This window comes from Hippocampus bargibanti, linkage group LG19, assembly GCF_051943395.1.
Source record: "Hippocampus bargibanti isolate YZ-2025 linkage group LG19, ASM5194339v1, whole genome shotgun sequence".
Taxonomy (NCBI): Eukaryota; Metazoa; Chordata; class Actinopteri; order Syngnathiformes; family Syngnathidae; genus Hippocampus; species Hippocampus bargibanti.
Window position 1 is genome coordinate 5,949,627 of NC_142752.1, and position 18,582 is coordinate 5,968,208.

Sequence of the window (18,582 nt, forward strand, 5' to 3'; positions counted from 1 at the left end):
GCAAAATGGCCACAGCCTGAGATGGACATTTTTTTTTTAATACAATGTCTGCAACTCTCACGGGGTTCTGAAATCTACCGGATAAATTCCAGTGCTCTTATCCCGCCTCCCCAATGAAAGACAGTCGAATGAGCTGCCTCGTGACTGCCAAGTGCAAAGTCTGAGTGGAAATATTGGAGTGGTCATGCCAGGAGCAACGTCGCAGCGGGAGCAGCTGCGGCTCGTGACGTGCCAATAGCATCTGGGCCCCCATGCAAGACATTTTACGACAAGGTCGTCAGATGAGAGGGTCATGTGAAAAGTGTGAGTCATTAGGACAATTTTGAATAACCTTCCGTTGGGAACTTCACAAGCTTTGAAGACTCCAATATATTATCAATAATAAAATGGCAACTTGCTGCTAATATCAATAACTTTTTTTAACTCTTTGAGGCATAGTGTATATATATATATATCTGTCTATATATATATAGAGAGAGATCTATATATATAGATCTATATATAGATCTATAGATCTACATCTATAGATCTACATCTATAGATACAGACAGACCGACAGACCGACAGACCGACAGACCGACAGACAGACAGACAGACAGACAGACAGACAGACAGACAGACAGACCGACAGACCGACAGACCGACAGACAGACCGACAGACCGACAGACCGACAGACAGACAGACAGACAGACAGACAGACAGACAGACAGACAGACAGACAGACAGACAGATAGATATCTATAGATATACAGTATATGTATATATGGACAGACAGACAGACAGACAGACAGACAGACAGACAGACAGACAGACAGACAGACAGACAGACAGACAGACAGACAGACAGACAGACAGACAGACAGACAGACAGACAGACAGACAGACAGACAGACAGACAGACAGACAGACAGACAGACAGACAGACAGACAGACAGACAGACAGACAGACAGACAGACAGACAGACAGACAGACAGACAGACAGACAGACAGACAGACAGACAGACAGACAGACAGACAGACAGACAGACAGACAGACAGACAGACAGACAGACAGACAGACAGATAGATAGATAGATAGATAGATAGATAGATAGATAGATAGATAGATAGATAGATAGATAGATAGATAGATAGATAGATAGATAGATAGATAGATAGATAGATAGATACACACACATACACACATATATACATATGTACTGTCTGTATATTTGTGACTAATGATTGCATTAAGGCCAGCACAGAGGACCTTTTTGGCCCTGACCACCTTAAGATGTGATAAAACGGAAAGTATTTACACTGCGGTGTAGCTCACTCCTTTTTTTATTTAATTTTAAGTAGTAGTTATCGCTGCGGGATTAGCAACTTGCTCAGTAACACTTGAGCAGTAGCTGATCTGCAGGCCCCATGGCACCAATCTAAGCCTTCTGAATATGCTTTAAGTGGACCTTTGGAGATCTTTGGCCATGTTTGTTTTGAAACCGGTTTCCTCTAAACCCCGTCGACCCCGGGCTGCTTCCTGGTCAGATTATCTCCCGTCTCTTTAAATGCATACCTACATATATATAAAGCACACCATATAATCCCAGTAAAGTCGGGAGGCCCTCTTGGTTTCACAGAGTACAACTCCCAAAAGAATGCCGTAAACATTTAATCTGTGATTTAACGGCAGCTCCAGGCCCGGGGTTGCGAGCAAGATGCCCGTTATGGCTTCATTGTGCTTGTTTCATGTCCGTTTGGCGGGTTTTACATGTTATATAAAAGGGCTTGTTACAGAAAGACCTGCTAAATGTGCTTTCACTGCCCCCCTAAAAATCAATACCTCCCTAAAAAATTGACAAAGAAGAAAGCTTTGTACACATGAACTGAAATGCCGTTGGAAAAAAAATGCTCCGGGAAAGACGCTCTTGATGATTTGGACATGTGCCTTTAAGGGGCGTGGCCTAGTGATGTTATATGACGGAACTGGCAGTTTCGTTCACCTTGTAGTTGTTTGTTCAACAAATTGGGCTATTATTCCCCGAAAATATATTCTTGCCTATATATATATATATGTTTTGACTTCAAATTGGCGCCACGAGAGTGGCTGCCTTTACAGAAGTTCCTGTATTTTGTTTTTTCTACTTCTTCTTCCTTTCCTCTTCCTTTCATCACCTTGCTGCTGTGAAAACTGCTAAAACTAATAAAGTCTAATCCAATCCAATCCAAACTGAATGTGACCTTTTCGTTTGTGACACAGGAAACCATGGCGACAGGCGAGACTAATAGTCAAGACCCGAGGCGGTAAACGTGCTTCCCAGCAGGTAAATGAGCGCCAATGCGGATATAAAAGCCTCTAATCACGACTTGGCAACAAGCCCGGCTCAGAGGCGTGTTTGCGGCGTGGTCAGGTATAATATGTGCTTACTCACATCACACGTACCGTACCTTTAATCTATATCTCCCCACATTTGTGACCGACAGTGACACAGGGAGAAAAAAAATGCTCTCGTTGGGTCATGATGTGGGAGGAGGAGCGACGGGGGATAATGAAATGCAAGTTCATGAAATAATCAGTTTCGCAGGTGGGGAAAGAGTAATTGAGATGAAGGAGAAGGAAATGATTTCCTACCGTATATTTCCTGGTAGTTGAATGAATGAGTGAGAGGTGTGGTACATCCTGGATCTCTCCGATGAAGAATCATCAAATGAATTAATGAATTAGTTTCCTGGAATGCAAAAGAGATCAAAAATAAATACAAATTGTGGGTCATTGCTGGTGTAATGCTTCACACAGCTGTGTTGCACGATGCAGCTGGCATTTGGCTCCATCCAAAAAAATTAAATTAAATCAAATAGTAGCTGTCTTCTCGGTTTATTAGCCACAAAATTGGCCTTGTTATAGGGGGAAAAAGGAAAAAAAATCAAAACAAATTTGGCATCTTTGTGAGCCACCACAAATCACTTTGTACTCCAACAGGGTTGATGAATGTGTCAACTTTATGATCACTGCTCGTTCCCTCGTTAATTTTTTTTTAAATTTCATATTGCTGGTTCCCTCTTTAACTCATTCACTGCCAGATGATGTGCAAAAATGTGTCCAGTCCAGTCCAGTGCCAGGGTTTTTGTCATCGTCACTAAATTTCCTAGACACACAGAATATTAAGTTTTAAGACTACATAAACATTTAATACAGCGTTAGAAACCTTAGACTGTCTTCTTTCATTCAAGTTAATTCCCAAGTTATATGGATCTGGAGTTAGATGAGCTTGAAATGAGGGTGGTTATCCAAAATACAATGCAATACATACATATTTGTTTATATAGCGCTTTAACAACAGCTGAAGCTGGAACAAAGTGCTAACATTGCCAAAGGTCTGACAAGCGCTTTATCGGCACCCGTCACTAGAAAATCCAAAACCCAAACACATTTGTGAATGGGGCTCTACAGTATGCCATATTGTCAATTCCTGAATAAATTTGGGGATGGCAGTGAATGAGTTAAAGATGTATGCATGTTTTTTTGTAGGAAGTCCAGGTTCCTCCCACATTCCAAAAAACGTGCATGGCAGGTTGACTGGGCACGAGGTGTGATTCTGAGCGTGAAAAAAAACATTGTTTGTTTTTGTGTATCCCATAATTGGTTGGCAACCAGTTCAGGCTGGGATAATCCCCGGCACGCCCCGCAACCCTTGTGAGGACAAGCGGATGAAAAAAAATACATGCAATGTAATTTATATCGTGCTTTACCACAGATGCATCTACACCAAAGCGCTTCCCATAATAGTCAACACCAAGCTAAATAATACACACAACAGGAAAATAACATGGTTGTGCAATCGTAACGACTTTCCCCATGTACTCCATGATGTTTGAGTACAAGACAAACACTATTACATGAAGCAGATAAAAGAGGAGAGGATGATTACCTCTTTTTCACCAGTGGATCAGAGACATCATGGTGGAATGTGCACGTCTGCTACAAGCTTAAGTTTTGAAACACAAGGCTGTTGCATCCATTGACAAAAAGAGATTGTCTCACATATCCTGCCCCACGAAAATCCACTTCAATTCCAAGCCGCGATCAATAAATAAATGGATGGACGCATGATTGCCCGTGTCTCTATTTTCAATGCAAACTTTTGCACCAAGTTATATTTGACTATAAATAAAATATATCTTGACACGCATAAAGGTGCCTTTTAAATCCTGGTTTTATACGACAGAACCTTCTTCAATATAAACACACTTCGTTTTACTTTCCTTCCCCCTCCATCATTTGCCTCACATGGCGACCGCTTCCCAGGCTGTTTTATGGGAGGGCATTAAATTGATACATTGCATAATATCTTGGTTAACATGCACATTTATAGGTGACTCTCGACAGAGGTGACACAGACCAGATTTGTTTTGTTTAGCGTTGCTGATGTCTCGTCTGGTGTTACTGTCACATCAGAGGAATTTTGTAGTTATGTCAAAGTTGATTTTGTCTCCGCTTCCTATCTATCTCGCATTGCGATTAGATACCCACAAGTCACATGCATTCATTTTGTTTCCCCTTACCAGTGAACAAATTTCACTTTGACCAACATTCCAAGCAATAATAAACACACAATGCTTCGCTGACCTTTCTACTTATTTTTATTTTGTGACTGGAACAAAAACATGTCAGCAACTTTTCAGGTTTATGGATTGCAAAATATTAACATGCAAAAACTAGATGCCATCAGACAATATTTCTTCCAAAGAAAGTACTGAGTGTATTTTGAAGTTTAAAGCTCTAGATGAAAAAGAAGAGGATCAAAGCGTCCTTATCACCACTGGATCAGGGATGTCATGGTGGAATGTGCAGGTCTGCTACAAGCTAGATGTTGAAAGTCAACACAAAGCTGTAGCATCCAATGATGAAAAGAGATTGTCTAACATATTCTGTCCAACATAAATCCGCTTCAATTCCAAGCCGCGACAGTTCCACATACACACACAGACGCTCCTCAAGCCATGCATGCATCCAGCCGCAGACTGTCCAGCAGCACCAACATTTGACTGTTATCGCTGGGCACTTCTACAAATAAGAGTGAAAACGTTCTTTCTAAAAGTTATTTACAGTAAAGTCTCGTTATATCGATATTCAAGGGAGTCCGAAAAAATATCGATATAACCGGGACTATCGATATATCCGACCCTGTTTGCATGTAATTTTCTCCGTGCGTGCATAGAAATAGTATCGATATAACCGGGACTATCGATATATCCGATATCGATATAACGAGACTTTACTGTATTTAGTTTTTACAAAGTGTCATTTCTTTCAAAACATACAAGCAAACACTACCAACAAAATAAACACTTGGACGTGTAAAGGTCAAGTGTTCTTTTATTTTAAGAACTATAATACCCTCCGTCACGGAATGGATGGGGACCGAGAGACGTCTGGTTTGAGAGTAGCAGACGTTTCTACCAGATTAGTTGCGAAGTACGTGACAAAGTGAGATTAAGACATTCTCGGCGTGTTCTCACTGAAATCGGCCTATTCATGAACGCTTAAATCATTTGCATGCGATTACATTCGCATGGCTGAGCCATCAAACTATACACATGGAAGGTAGGGTAGCCCTTTATTTTTTTCAATTTTCACTTTGTAATCAACAGTGGTGGGGAATCACAACGTACAAATTGGTACAGTACATATATTTAATACTTCTTGCGATGTCAAAATTAGGCTTTTTAAGACTTTTTAACCTCCGTACTTCGTGACCCACGTTAACCTTTTCATGCACAAATAATAACAAAATACATCTGAATTTTTTTCTCTAGTATTTTTATTAGTCTGTGATCACGCAGTACTTTGCCAATGCATTATCTTAAAGATCGGACACTATAAGAGGATTCCATTTAATCTCTTTACAGTGATTTTCACGTCTTTCCTCAAATCCGAGCAGGAAATGGAGGACATTAACTCATTCACTGCCATTCACAAATTTATTCTGGATTTGTTAATATAACATACGGCGCCGTTCAAGAATTAGATCTGGTTTTGGTTTTTCTTGTTTGGGTGCAAATAAAGCACTGGTCAGACCTCTGGATATGTTTTTTGCCTTCCACAAGGCATATGTATTTTTTCTCATGTTAGCACTTTGTTCCAGCTTCAGCTGTTGTTAAATCGCTATATAACCCAATATGTATATATTGCACTGTATATTTGGACAGTTACCCTCATTTCAAGCTCATATAACTCGAGACCCATGTCATTTATGAGTTAACTCTTTTTTTCTGATGAAAGAAGTGATTCTAAGGGTTCTTACTCTGCATTGAATGTTTATGTAGTCCTAAACCCCAATATTCTGTGGGTCCTGAATTCGAGTGACAATGACAAAAACCCTGGCACTGGAGTGGACACATTTTTGCACGTCTGGCAGTGAATGAGTTAAGAAAAATGTTACGTCATCACACGTACTTAATGTGAACCTGCCGTGTTTACATCACAGCGTGCAGCTGTTTTCATGGTCACCTTGGCTTTTACACAAACGAAGAAGGGGCAGGGATCTGGGGGTGGGGGGTATTCCAAAGATTTTATCTTTATAGACAATGAGGGGAAAGAGAAACAGGCTTCCTGTTGAGAAGATATCATTTTTGAGGGGCAATAAAAATCATGCAAATGCAATCCTTCAATTTGAAATGTTCAACATCATAAAATAAGTGCAAACCTTGCCAGCTGGTTGACACGGAATAAAAGTATCATCACATCCCCCTCCAGCACTCTCACCCACCTTTTTTTTTTTGCCTTATCATGTTTGACAGCTGATGCAATGCTACGTCAGCAATAGAGTTGCTGCTTGGAATCACATACCTCGGGTCAAAAGTTTTGCAATCACTGTCTAAATGGAGTTCTACACAAATAATAAAGTTTATACAAAATAATGTCGTGCATTACCTTTTTTATGTGATTTTTTTGGAGCAAAAATCATCATGCTATGTAAGGCAAAGAGTTTTTCCAGGACGAGATCACTCAGACAGACGGATTTGGGGAAAGCCTGGCTCCTCCTTTTAGTTTGTCTAGCAAACTGAAACTCAAGGACGAACAGATACAGTAACAGGACACACACATACCCCTACACACACAGACACACACACACACACACGCACACGCACACACACACACACACACACACACACACACACACACACACACACACACACACACACACACAGGCTTCCAAAACAAAATCAAACATTTCATGGAAATTGGCTTGGGAAGCATCCATTTTATACAATATTCCTTTTTATTTCCTACTTATGGGAAAGAAATTGTCCAGATATCTCAAGAACCTATTTTGGATGACAATTGCGTTATTTACATTACACGGGACCGGTAGTTAGCCTGTCATCCTCATAGTGCAAAGGTCTAAGTTTCGATTCCATCTGTATAGTTTGTCTTTTCACCCCCTCGTGCCTATGTGGCTTTTCTCCCGGTACTCCATTTTCCTCCTACAATCCCAAAACATACATACTAGATTTGGTTGGTCATCTATGTGTGCAATTGGCTGGCAAACAGTTCAGGGTGTCACCGCCTACTGCCCGTACACAGTTGAGATAGGCTCCAGCACACCCACAACACTCATCAGAAAAGCAGACTAGAAAATGGATAGATGAGCGAGACAGAGTTGTTGTCATGAACAGACAAAAAGAGACAGTATCATGAACAATTTATGGAGTAATATCACGTCCTACTGGAGAAATATGAGGAGCTACTCATAGAACACGTGCTGAGATCCAACTTACCCATTCCGGAAAACCTGCTAAAGACAAAGGGAGGGGAGAAAGTGAGGAAGATCAAAGAACAACAGAAACACAAACAGAAGTCCTACCATGACAGAGGAACACAGATGCTACCTGAACTACCTACCGGTGACCAAGTAAGGTACAAAGACAAAACAGACACATGGTCAAAAAAATGGACTGTTCTAAGTCAGGTACAACCAAGGCCATACAAATTTTAGACAGAAGTGCTGTTTTAAGGAGGAACTAACAAAATCTTCTCAAAGAACCAGAGTCTGTTTCAACAGAGTCTGTAGAACCAGAGACTGTGCAAGGACTTTACGAAGCTGAGAGTCCATCCATTGTGAGACCTCTAACTTCAGGACATGCTATCCGAAAATCATCAAGGACGGTTAAACCACCTGAGAGACAGATTGACACCATGTAACATGTTTCCAAAGTGATGACGTGGTGAAAAGATGATGTGAATGTTTCATGTGAATGTTTTGTTTATTGTTGGACGATTTGGAAAGACTTTATTCAAGTTGAAATTTGCTCTACTGTGCCTTATATCAGCTCCTTCTACGCTAGGGTCTACGGATTCAGTCGTAAGGGACATAAACCCATTGACATATCCAATAGGCACACCCCCACCCCCAAACCCTCTGCGTTAAACCTCCCATCAGGCATCTAAGATCTCCTTTTAGCCTCAACCACAAGCAAGCCAAGTGCCGCTGTCACCAGATCCCCTCAAGGTTTTCCGGAATGGCATGCGAACCCAATTGGCAGCTTAACAGACGCAGCGTACCACAAATGAGAGGCTCTCTCGGGTCGTTTGGCCAACCACCTCCCCCAAAAGAGCGTCCTCCTCCTGTGAGTGGTGGAACTGTGTCACTCAAGCAAGGGTACCTGTAAGATCAAGAAATCCCTTTTTCAGATTTACTAACACCACTGATTAAATGGAACATATTAATGGTAAGACACTACGATTGTGAGTTTGTAGCATGTTAAGACCACGGGCAGATTGAAAGCAAGCATCTGTACTCTCTGGTTCTCCCACAAGAACTCGGCGTCTTCCCCAAGCAATAAACGAATCTTGCCAGAGATAATGTCAACGTCGGCGATCCGATTTCAGAAGTGGCAGAGCCCAAGTTTCCTGGAAGTGATAACAACCTCTCCTAACTCTGCAAGAGATGCCAGCAGGCACATGTGAGCACCACGTCCTCGGTCATTGTCGCATTGGCGGTGGTCTTCAGTTTACGACAGTATCGACATCTGACGTTTTGAGGTTTCCAAGGGTGTGCGGTTTACAAGCTTGGCGGAAGAAGGCCCACACAGCGACTGTCTTGCCTCCTGGTTTTTATTTGATTACTTTATAACCATGACTTACAAATGTTTTTCAGACACTTTTCACTCCTCAACAGACCTTAGTTGCTCGGAACCGAGATGGGACTTTTGGTGCCATCTTGTGGCGTTTTACAGGGCACAGAAAAATACAAATACTGCAGGCTGTATTGACATCAATGCCACAACGACTTGCCATTACAGTAGAAAAATGGTGGAGTTCCTCAAGGCTCTCAACCAAGCATACTGAAGTTTATTTATTTATTAATGTGTTTATTTATTCATGTATTTACTTGTTTAGTTTGTATTTTTATTTACTTGCTTTTGTTTGTATTTGTCTTTATTTCTTTACTTTTTTGTTAGTTTATATATATATATATATATATATATATATATATATATATATATATATATATATATATATATATATATATATATATATATATATATATATATCTGTTTGTTTGTGTTTTTATTTATTTGTTTATCTGTTTGTCTGTTTATGGGTCTGTTTGTTTATATTCATTATGTATTTCTTTCTTTTTTCTTTCTTTACTTGTTTATTTGTTTGTTTGTATTTATTGACTTGTTTATCTGTTTGTTTGTTTGTGTGTCTGTTTGTGTTTATCGATGTATTTATGTATTTACTTACTTGTTTAGTTGTTTGTGTTTTTTGTATTTATTTATTTATTTACTTATTTGTTTCTGTTAATTTATTTATTTATTTATTCAGTTATGTATTTATTTATGACTCTGCCAATCTTTCTTCTTGATGGTGATCAAGAGTCACTGCTGCTCCTGGTTCCTCCTCGCCAGTATGGGAGGAAAAAGGTTTGTGTTGAGAGTGTTCATTGGAATGATGAATACTTTAACCAATGGGAAGGGCCAAAGAACACACAGATCGAAGAGAAAGAATTGGAGATACATAACAGTTGGGGATTTTTCTTTTTTAAGCCATTGCATAACAACTCAAAATTCTGCAACCATCATTTCAAATAACTGTGCATAAATTCAAGTTAGTAGGACTTGTCAGACGGCTATGATAAACTGCCATCGTTAGATGAAAGAGAATCGGTGGAGAGGTTTAGGAACACATCAACTATAAATTATTGAGCATTTTATAATCATTTCACCCTGGAAAATAAATGGCTCCAAAAATCATGAGGTTATTCGAACTAAGAACATGTCGATGATGAACGCATGTGTGCTGAACGTCTGCCCGGGGCAAACTGGATGCATGCACTGTGTTTAAAAGTCAACTTTAGATTTCTGGCTTATTTGAACAATTCCATTATTTGACTTTTGCCATTATTGACTTTGCTTTGGCTGCTTTTTATGATAAATAAACCATGCCAAGCCTTCATAATTGAATTCCTTTTCTCATATCCTGCCCTCTTCCATCAAAAATTGGCTTTCATTATCTAACCCTTCAATGCACCAATAATGAGAACCTGATAACACAAGCTGACCATTGTTGTAACCGCTGTCCCTAAAAGGGGTCATTATTTTTATTTTTGCATGATTTCAAAGGTTGATTATGTAATTATATAAGCTAATTATTGAATGAAGGCACTTCAGGAAGTGGACTAATCTTTTGTCTAGCTTGAATTAGGCCTCGTTGCAGCTTGCTGACCATTTTGAGTTGGAGGACGGGAAACATCCACGTATTTGATTGACAGTTGAGAACGTGGCGGGATGTGGTTACAAAGAAACAATCCAGAGCGGAGGCAACTGCTTTAGTTTTCATGATTTAGCAAAACCATTTTCTACAATCCGCAATTTAATAAAAAATACAGTATTTTCCTGTGAATAAGGTGCACCCAAAAGCCTTCATTGTCTTCAAAAGCTGACCATGTGCCTTATATGTGTGCCTTATATTTGGAAAACTTTTATACATTTATATATTATATTTGGAAAACGATTTTTTTTATTCTTTGAAGGTTTGCCTTATAGTCCGGTGCACCTTATATATGGAAAAAGTTTGAAAATACACCATTCATTGGGTGTGCGCCTTATACTCCGCTGCACCTTATACACCGGAAAATATGGTATGTACAGTTTGTCAGGGTTGCTAGTAATCACTCTTTTCTGTGATGTGTCAAATCTCAAAACACATTTATTTTCATTTTACGGGGACTTAAAGGGACAGGGGGAAAATCTGCACCTTTCATTCATTTCAATGGAATTGTACCACTTGTGATAAAGCATTCAGAGAGCTAGCTCCTCAGGAACGACACGCCTCTCCCGTCATCTTCCTGCTAAAAGCGTAGCCAAGCCCATTGCGCAGATACATTGTGCATCGTAAAGTAATGGCAAACTGTTGCCAGGGAAGGGTTGCTGGCTTTTGACCCGTGACTAAATGCTATGTGTTTATTTACATTCTGCTGCGTCGTCAAAAATACCCACCAGTTGCCTTGGGCTGTAAAGTGTAGCGGTTGTCGTCATCATTGTGTGGCGGCGGTGTTTTTAAACCGTTTGATTGGCTCTTGACTCCATTCTTTAACCTGACAATGAAATATCGCTTGCCGACGTAACAATCGTAAGCTTGAATTCTTGCGTCATATGCTGCGAGACGAAAAAATGCCTATAAAGAAATAGCTTGGGAACATTTTGAAACAGCTAGCTAAAACTATATACACTTGACTTAAAACTTGCTCGATTTAACTTATTCAACATGCCTTGCTTGATTTTCTTAAAGACAGTAACTCAAGATTTTTGAGACTTACAGTCCATTTGACCTGCACATACTTAATGGAACTTGTTTTTTGTTATATGGTATATTTTGATCCTAGTATCCGTAGGTTGGAGGTCCTCATAAAGCTGAAATTTGTGTTACGAGTGTGCGTGTGTGTGTGTGTGTATGTGTTTGTATGACTAGTCTTGTGAGGACCATGAACATTTTTATACCATACGTAGTGAGGACATTTTTGACAAGTGAGGACCTTTTGGCCGGTCCTCACAAGTTTTTCATTCTAAAGTCTTCTAGAGGGTCTATATATGCATCTGTTAAAGATTGGAGGTCCTCATAAATCTGAAATTTGTGTTACGAGTGTGATATTTTCACCAAATTCACTACAGGGGTGAGGACTTTAAATGTACCCCATTCAGTGTGTGTGTCAAGTGTGTGTGTGTGTGTGTGTGTGTGTGTGTGTGTGTGTGTGTGTGTGTGTGTGTGTGTGTGTGTGTGTGTGTGTGTGTGTGTGTGTGTGTGTGTGTGTGTGTGTGTGTGTGTGTGTGTTTCAGTGTGAGACAGGTGGCTGTAATGACCAAGTAAATATTTGACATTGGCTAACAGCAAGCCCCACTACACTAGACAGTCATATTTTCCACAGGTATCGGAAAACAAAGCCTGAAAGGCTAATTTATGCACTGCAACACGTCAGCATGTCAATGAGTATTCTTTTTTTTCATAGGTATCCATTATTGCTGTCACTGATTTGCTTTTTATCCCAACTCTGGAAGGTTGAGTCACACCTGTGTAAATGCGGGACGGAAAGGATGTCAAAGTCTGCTCTGATCAAAGTTCTTTTGTAATTTGCACAAATTGCCATTGAACTGATCTGGAAATTATGCAACAACTTTTTTTGTCAGCAATAAAACGATTCATTTGGTCGCTAGCTCAGAGTCGTAAATAGGATTGTTTTTGTTTATTGATCATTTTTCAGAGTAGACCCTTTCAACACAAACATTAGCTCAGTCACTGTGATTCAGAAACTTATTCGGGAATTGAAAATATGACATAGAGCGCCATTGCCGAATTAGTTTGGGTTTTGTTTTTTTCTTGCAAGGGGGAGGTTGCCGATAAAGCGCTGGCCAGTCCTCTGGAAATATTTTCCCTTCCACAAGAATCAGAATCAGAATCATCTTTATTGCCAAATATGTAGGACACACAAGGAATTTGTTTCCGGTAGAACACGCTGCACTAGTATCGTCGTCAAAAAAAAAAACCTGCTAAGTGGCACTATACAGTAAGGGGGCAACATTTCCCTTTTTTCCATGTTAGCGCTTTGATCCAGCTTCAGCTATTGTTAAAGCCCTATATAAATCAATATGTATGTATTGTATTTTGTACAGCCTCCTCCATTTCAAGCTCATACAACTCCAGACCCATATAATTAAGGAATTAACTCTTTTTCTGATGAAAGAAGAGAGTAAGGTCTCTTACCCTGCATTGAATGTCGATGTAGCCCTAAAACACAATATTCTGTGCGTCCTGGAATTTGAGTGACAATGACAAAAACCCTGGCACTGGAGTGGCCACATTTTTTGCACGTCTGGCAGTGAATGAGTTAATTTTAACTACATTATTCTGTGGATGAATCAGTTGTGGCATTCTACTTTTCTTTTGGGGTTGTGACCAGAATCATTTGCTGACGCACTCAAACAAACCCATACACAACATTTCTATTGATGACACACCGGCGGAGGGGTGGAAATTCCAACCAAAGTCACCCTTTTGCTTCATTCCCAACTTCCCATGCATGGAATGTCCACGTCATTTCTACAAGTGAGCGATCGGCATTTTCGGCTTCAAGCCCGATCTGAAAATGAACAATCTGTGCTTTTTATTGCATTCACATCAAATCGCCGTGGGGGAGGGTGGTTGGATTCAAATAAGCCACTTGGTGAAAATGAGCCATGAGATTTATTGGATGTTTCCCTAGTGGGAGATAAAAAGAGAAGATTAAAAATGTCCGGCATCATGTGCGTCGTTAGCCACGAGTTAAGTCTGTGATTTTTTTAATCCACTTCCCATTCATCTTTCACGTACCAGGTGTTTTTTTCTCGTTTGAACTAGTGCTGCTTTTATAATTCACTAGAGAGACAGAGAGAGAGACGTGTTGGAGAGAGTTTTCAGAGGGAAGAGGGGGGGTCAGGATTCTAAAACGAGCATCAGTCCAAATTCTATTCCTAGTGGTTTGCTCATCCTCTTGCTATAGTTAAACAACTTAACTCCTTGAATTGCAACATTGTGTTGGAAACCAAGTCGGGGACGGCGTGGCCGTTTGTTCACCTGCCTGACTTTTGTGACCGTGTGAATGTGAGGGTAAGAAGTCGGGTCTCGACCGTGATTAACGGCTGAACCCTGGATTGGGTTGAGCGGCGTAGAAAATAGACGGATGGAAAACTGGACCGTCAGCATGTCACTTACAAAGTGGAAACGGAGAGAGAAAAAAAATTACATATTTGGAGTTGGCTTGGCTTCCCTGGGAAGACTTTCAACAAGAATTTGGAGCCTGTTGCAACATTTTGTCTTGGGTGAAATCACACAGTTGTGTTTGCGTGTCTTGTGTTCTTTGGATCAGCAAGTTCAGTTTTCTAGACATAAAAAAAGTATTTTTGCACTGAAAACTGTATTTATAAAAAAATGACCAAGAATAAGAAACTCAGAAATTGTATGTGCCATAAATGAGCATTCGCGAACTTGGCTCAATACTTTTTGTAGATCAGGCCCTCCACGGACATCTTCAACACACTTGCTGTAAATTTGATTGTAGACATGTGTCTACCTTAAGTAAACCATGAAATTATTTGCAAGTAAATAAGTGAACAATCTGACAAATGACAACATCTGACGTGGTTCTTATCGAACCTTATCCAACGCAATAGACTGCCAGCACGCAACATCCGTGATAAGAAATCATTCGATGCACGAGGACTTATTCGGGGGAAAGCAAAACGGTTTGACTTAACGACCGCCAGACTCATTGAGGGAGTACGTGGCCGCAGTCACACACACAGGCGACACAGCACAGGGTCGCCTTCACGTCAGCGCTTTCCCTCTGCCACACACAAAGCCCAAACTGTGCTCGCCCAGGAATGAAACAGCAGCTGATCATACGTCGGCTGAAAGCCTGTGATGGCCGCAGGGGGGTAAAAAAAAAAAAGAAAGAGGGGTCCTGTGGTGCATGCAGGTGGCATTAGACACAAATGGACTTTATGAGCCATGTGTCATCATGCTAAGGCATTAGTGCAACCAGACATGTAGTCGAGTTGCTATGGGTATGGAAAGTGCTCAAATGGCTTTCCAAAAAGCTGCTTGCGCAAATCCAAGGTTACGCTCCACGTACGAGTGAATAATGCATAATGACCTACTACTATGTTGGCTGTTTATATATAGAAAGATAGAGAGAGAGAGAGAGAGAGAGAGGTCAAGACATACAGACCGACAGAGCGACCAACAGACAGGCCGATCGACAGACTGACAGACCGAGAGGCCAACAGACCGAGAGAGAGAGAGAGAGAGAGAGAGAGAGAGAGAGGTCAAGACTGACTGACCGACAGAGCGACCAACAGACAGGCCGATCGACAGACTGACAGACCGACAGGCCAACAGACCGACCGACAGACCAACAGACCGACAGACCGGTCAACAGACAGACTGGTCGACAGACTGACCGAAAGACCGTCCGACAGACCGACCGACAGATCGACCGACAGACCGGACGACAGACCAGCCGACAGACCGGACGACAGACCGACCAACAAACCGACAGACCAACAAACCGACAGACCAACCCATCGACCGACAGACAATTATTATTTTTTGGGTTGCCTGATGATGAATATCAAGGATCCCAATTGTTCAAATGGCACACACACACACACACACACACACACACACACACACACATACACACAAAGACGTGCTCAATTAGACTAAACTGTACCAAGACTCCAGGGTTAATGTTTAGACGGGCTACCAAGATATATTCCGGCTGGGCTGAAGGTCAGTCTGCATGTCCTCTTTGAGCTCTATGTGTGTTTGTGGACTTGTTTCTCCAGTATAGTTTGGACTTTGGGGGAAAAAACCTGTCCTTTTGTCCATGATGAAATCTCCACAAAACAGATTATTAATAGCGTTGGAATGACATTGCGACATAAAGAGGTAGAAATGTTCTTGGGAAAGGAGGGGCGGGGTTTATATACTGTACTGGAAGCAGTGGAGCAAAAGAAAAAAATACAAAATGAAGTGAGTGTTGGGAATCGGTTTTGAAATCGCCTCAATGGAACAAAATAATTTATATGTTGTAAACGGAGGTCAGAGTTTAAACCCACTACTCTGACAATTATTTATTTAATGTACTGTCCAGGGGTGTGTAAACATTGTATCTACTCAACTGTGGTCATCTATTTGGCCGATGATTTTTTTGGCTTGAATCGTGTCGTGTTAAACAGCTGACTAAGGCTGCATCAATGTGAGAGAGGGAAGAAGTCTGAGAGATAAATTGACAGGAACACCGACAGAGTGACGGAGACGCGAGAAAATCCATCTGCTTCCAAATGAGGCCTTTCAAATGCTGACGGAGCAAAAAATAGCACAAGAAATCCCGCACGCGGACTTTCGCATGACCACATCAGACGTTGTGAGAGGCATTGTTGACCGATCAAGTTTGTGTATTGTTATTGGCGAGGGATCAAGAGCAATGCTAAACACAACTTTTATTTTTTTTGTGGCTATAAGAGTACATGAAGTCTGGATCCACTTAAAAATTGAAATTATTGACATGGCAAAAACTTTATCAGAACAAAACAAGCAAGCTGTGCGCTCCCCAAAATTTTCTGATTTTTTTCTCGGGACAATAGTTGTAAGAAACTCTTATTGCATTGTGGTGAAATGACGGAAAGCCCCTTTCCCAAGACCAAAACGTTAGATATTTATTTGAATTCCCTCAACTGAGAATCTTATGTAAGTCTGGTGGTACTTGAATTAACTCAAGTAATATACACAGGAGAAAAAATGTATTTCATTCAAGAATAAATTGAGTTATGAGCTTAGTAATGGAACAAATTCAAGTTATTAGTCGGCCTATCATATTCGATCCCAAAGACGTCCACCTGCTCTCCCTAAAATCTTTTCAGGCATTTTCGGTGCGGTTGATTGGGGCCAAATCCCCCCTACTGTGTTGGCCGCGTGCTTGGCTCCAGCCGGCGGAATGGTTTTTTGTGCCTCTGCCCAGAAATGCTCTTGCCTGCCAACATGGAAAACCTCTGCGCAACCATGGCCACACACATTGGGAGAACAGATGTACAGTAGGTTGTGAATATGTTGCCCCGTACTCGAGACGTCAAGTTTTTTGGACGGGAGGTTACAGAGGGTAGGAGGAGGGACCACCAAAGTTTGGGAAATCTGTTTCCACTGAACAATATAATTTGGATCGATTGGGATTTGGCTAACATTCTTGGCCTTTTAGTTACTGTTTCTCAGTCAGTGACACCATTCATCCATTCAAAAACTGAATTTCCATCGGAAATTGGTTTCATAGGGTTGGATGAATGATAAGGTCTTTGTATCCAATATTTCATCACACACACAAAAAAAGATTTGAATTTGGGGTTTAACTAAGATAGCGTTATCGAATATATTTTAACACATTTAGGGTTGCAAACTACGGAGATGGCTTCATACAAGGGTGACAAATGAGGGTTAGCTTTTCAGAGTAGGGTTTTAAACTAGGCTTAGGGTTTAATTAATGGTGCAAAATATAAGAAATGTCAACCAACACCATCAGCCTAAATTTTGAACAGACAGGAGATGGAACCAAGTGAGTGACCATTTCTATATATAAACAAGCATCAATGCAAAAGCTTAATTGATTGTATATCATCCAAAAAATGATTATTCTTATTATTCTTTCTAATCCAAGATGTGTAAAAATATCACTCACCGAGGCCGCACTTGAACGAGGCGTGGCAATCCAACAGGTGTCACAACATTTGCGATCAATCCAGTCATTTTCTGGACTGGATCTCCTCACTATTACCATTTTGCTGTGGAATGCATTGCGGACGACCCGCTTTTGTTGACATTGCCTCCGCCGATTACGACGCTTGCCAGACCTGACAACAATTCACGTCGGTCTCGCTGCAGGGTCGCAGCCGATCTCGTCTTCGAAGTTGGGGGGTGCTTTGACAAGTCTCTGGATCGCGTCAATTTGGACTGAAATCCAATGTGGATTAAGTCTAAGCGATTTTCGTATCCATCAACGTAGCTAAAAGTACATTTAAAAAGGAAAAAAACACGGCCTTGGTCGTTATCACTCTCTGACAAGGGTTGACCCGGGTGGCCGTTGGTCCGGGTTACGCCCAAGGAAGTCTCCGGGACAATGCTTCAAAATATATCTTCCACTTACAATATTTTGAGAAATGTTCTTTTTTAGAGTTTGCAGGACTTCTAGTTCTATGTTACTGTATTTTAACGATTTTATTAGTTTCTAAAAATTCTTACAAATTACGATTATCACTGTGGCCCGTCAGTAGTGACAACACACACAATAAACGAGAGGAAAAACAACACTTCCCTTGGTGACATTGAGATTTTATTCCCAAATCATCACGGCGCTTTAAGAGTTACAAAGCAATCTGTGGGCTCATGACAATTCGCGCGTGCGTGTGCACGCGTGCGTGAAGAGACACTGTCATGACTGTGACCCTCGCCGGCTGCCAGTTGGCAAATGACATCGTTGGCCGGTTGCCACGCGAACCCGACGCCTCAGGA

At 41.0% G+C, this 18,582-nt stretch overlaps 1 long non-coding RNA gene across 1 annotated transcript in view; it reads right to left on the minus strand.

The window, feature by feature from the left end:
* LOC148883746 (uncharacterized) overlaps window positions 1-18,194 on the minus strand; it is a 71,175-nt gene extending 52,981 nt beyond the window's left edge. Inside the window, exons 1-2 of the long non-coding RNA XR_016118458.1 lie at window positions 17,753-18,194; window positions 2,614-2,710 (exon numbers count right to left, since the gene is read on the minus strand). This is a non-coding gene — a long non-coding RNA (uncharacterized LOC148883746). The remainder of the gene's footprint in view (window positions 1-2,613; window positions 2,711-17,752) is intronic.
* Between the last annotated feature and the right edge of the window lie 388 nt (window positions 18,195-18,582).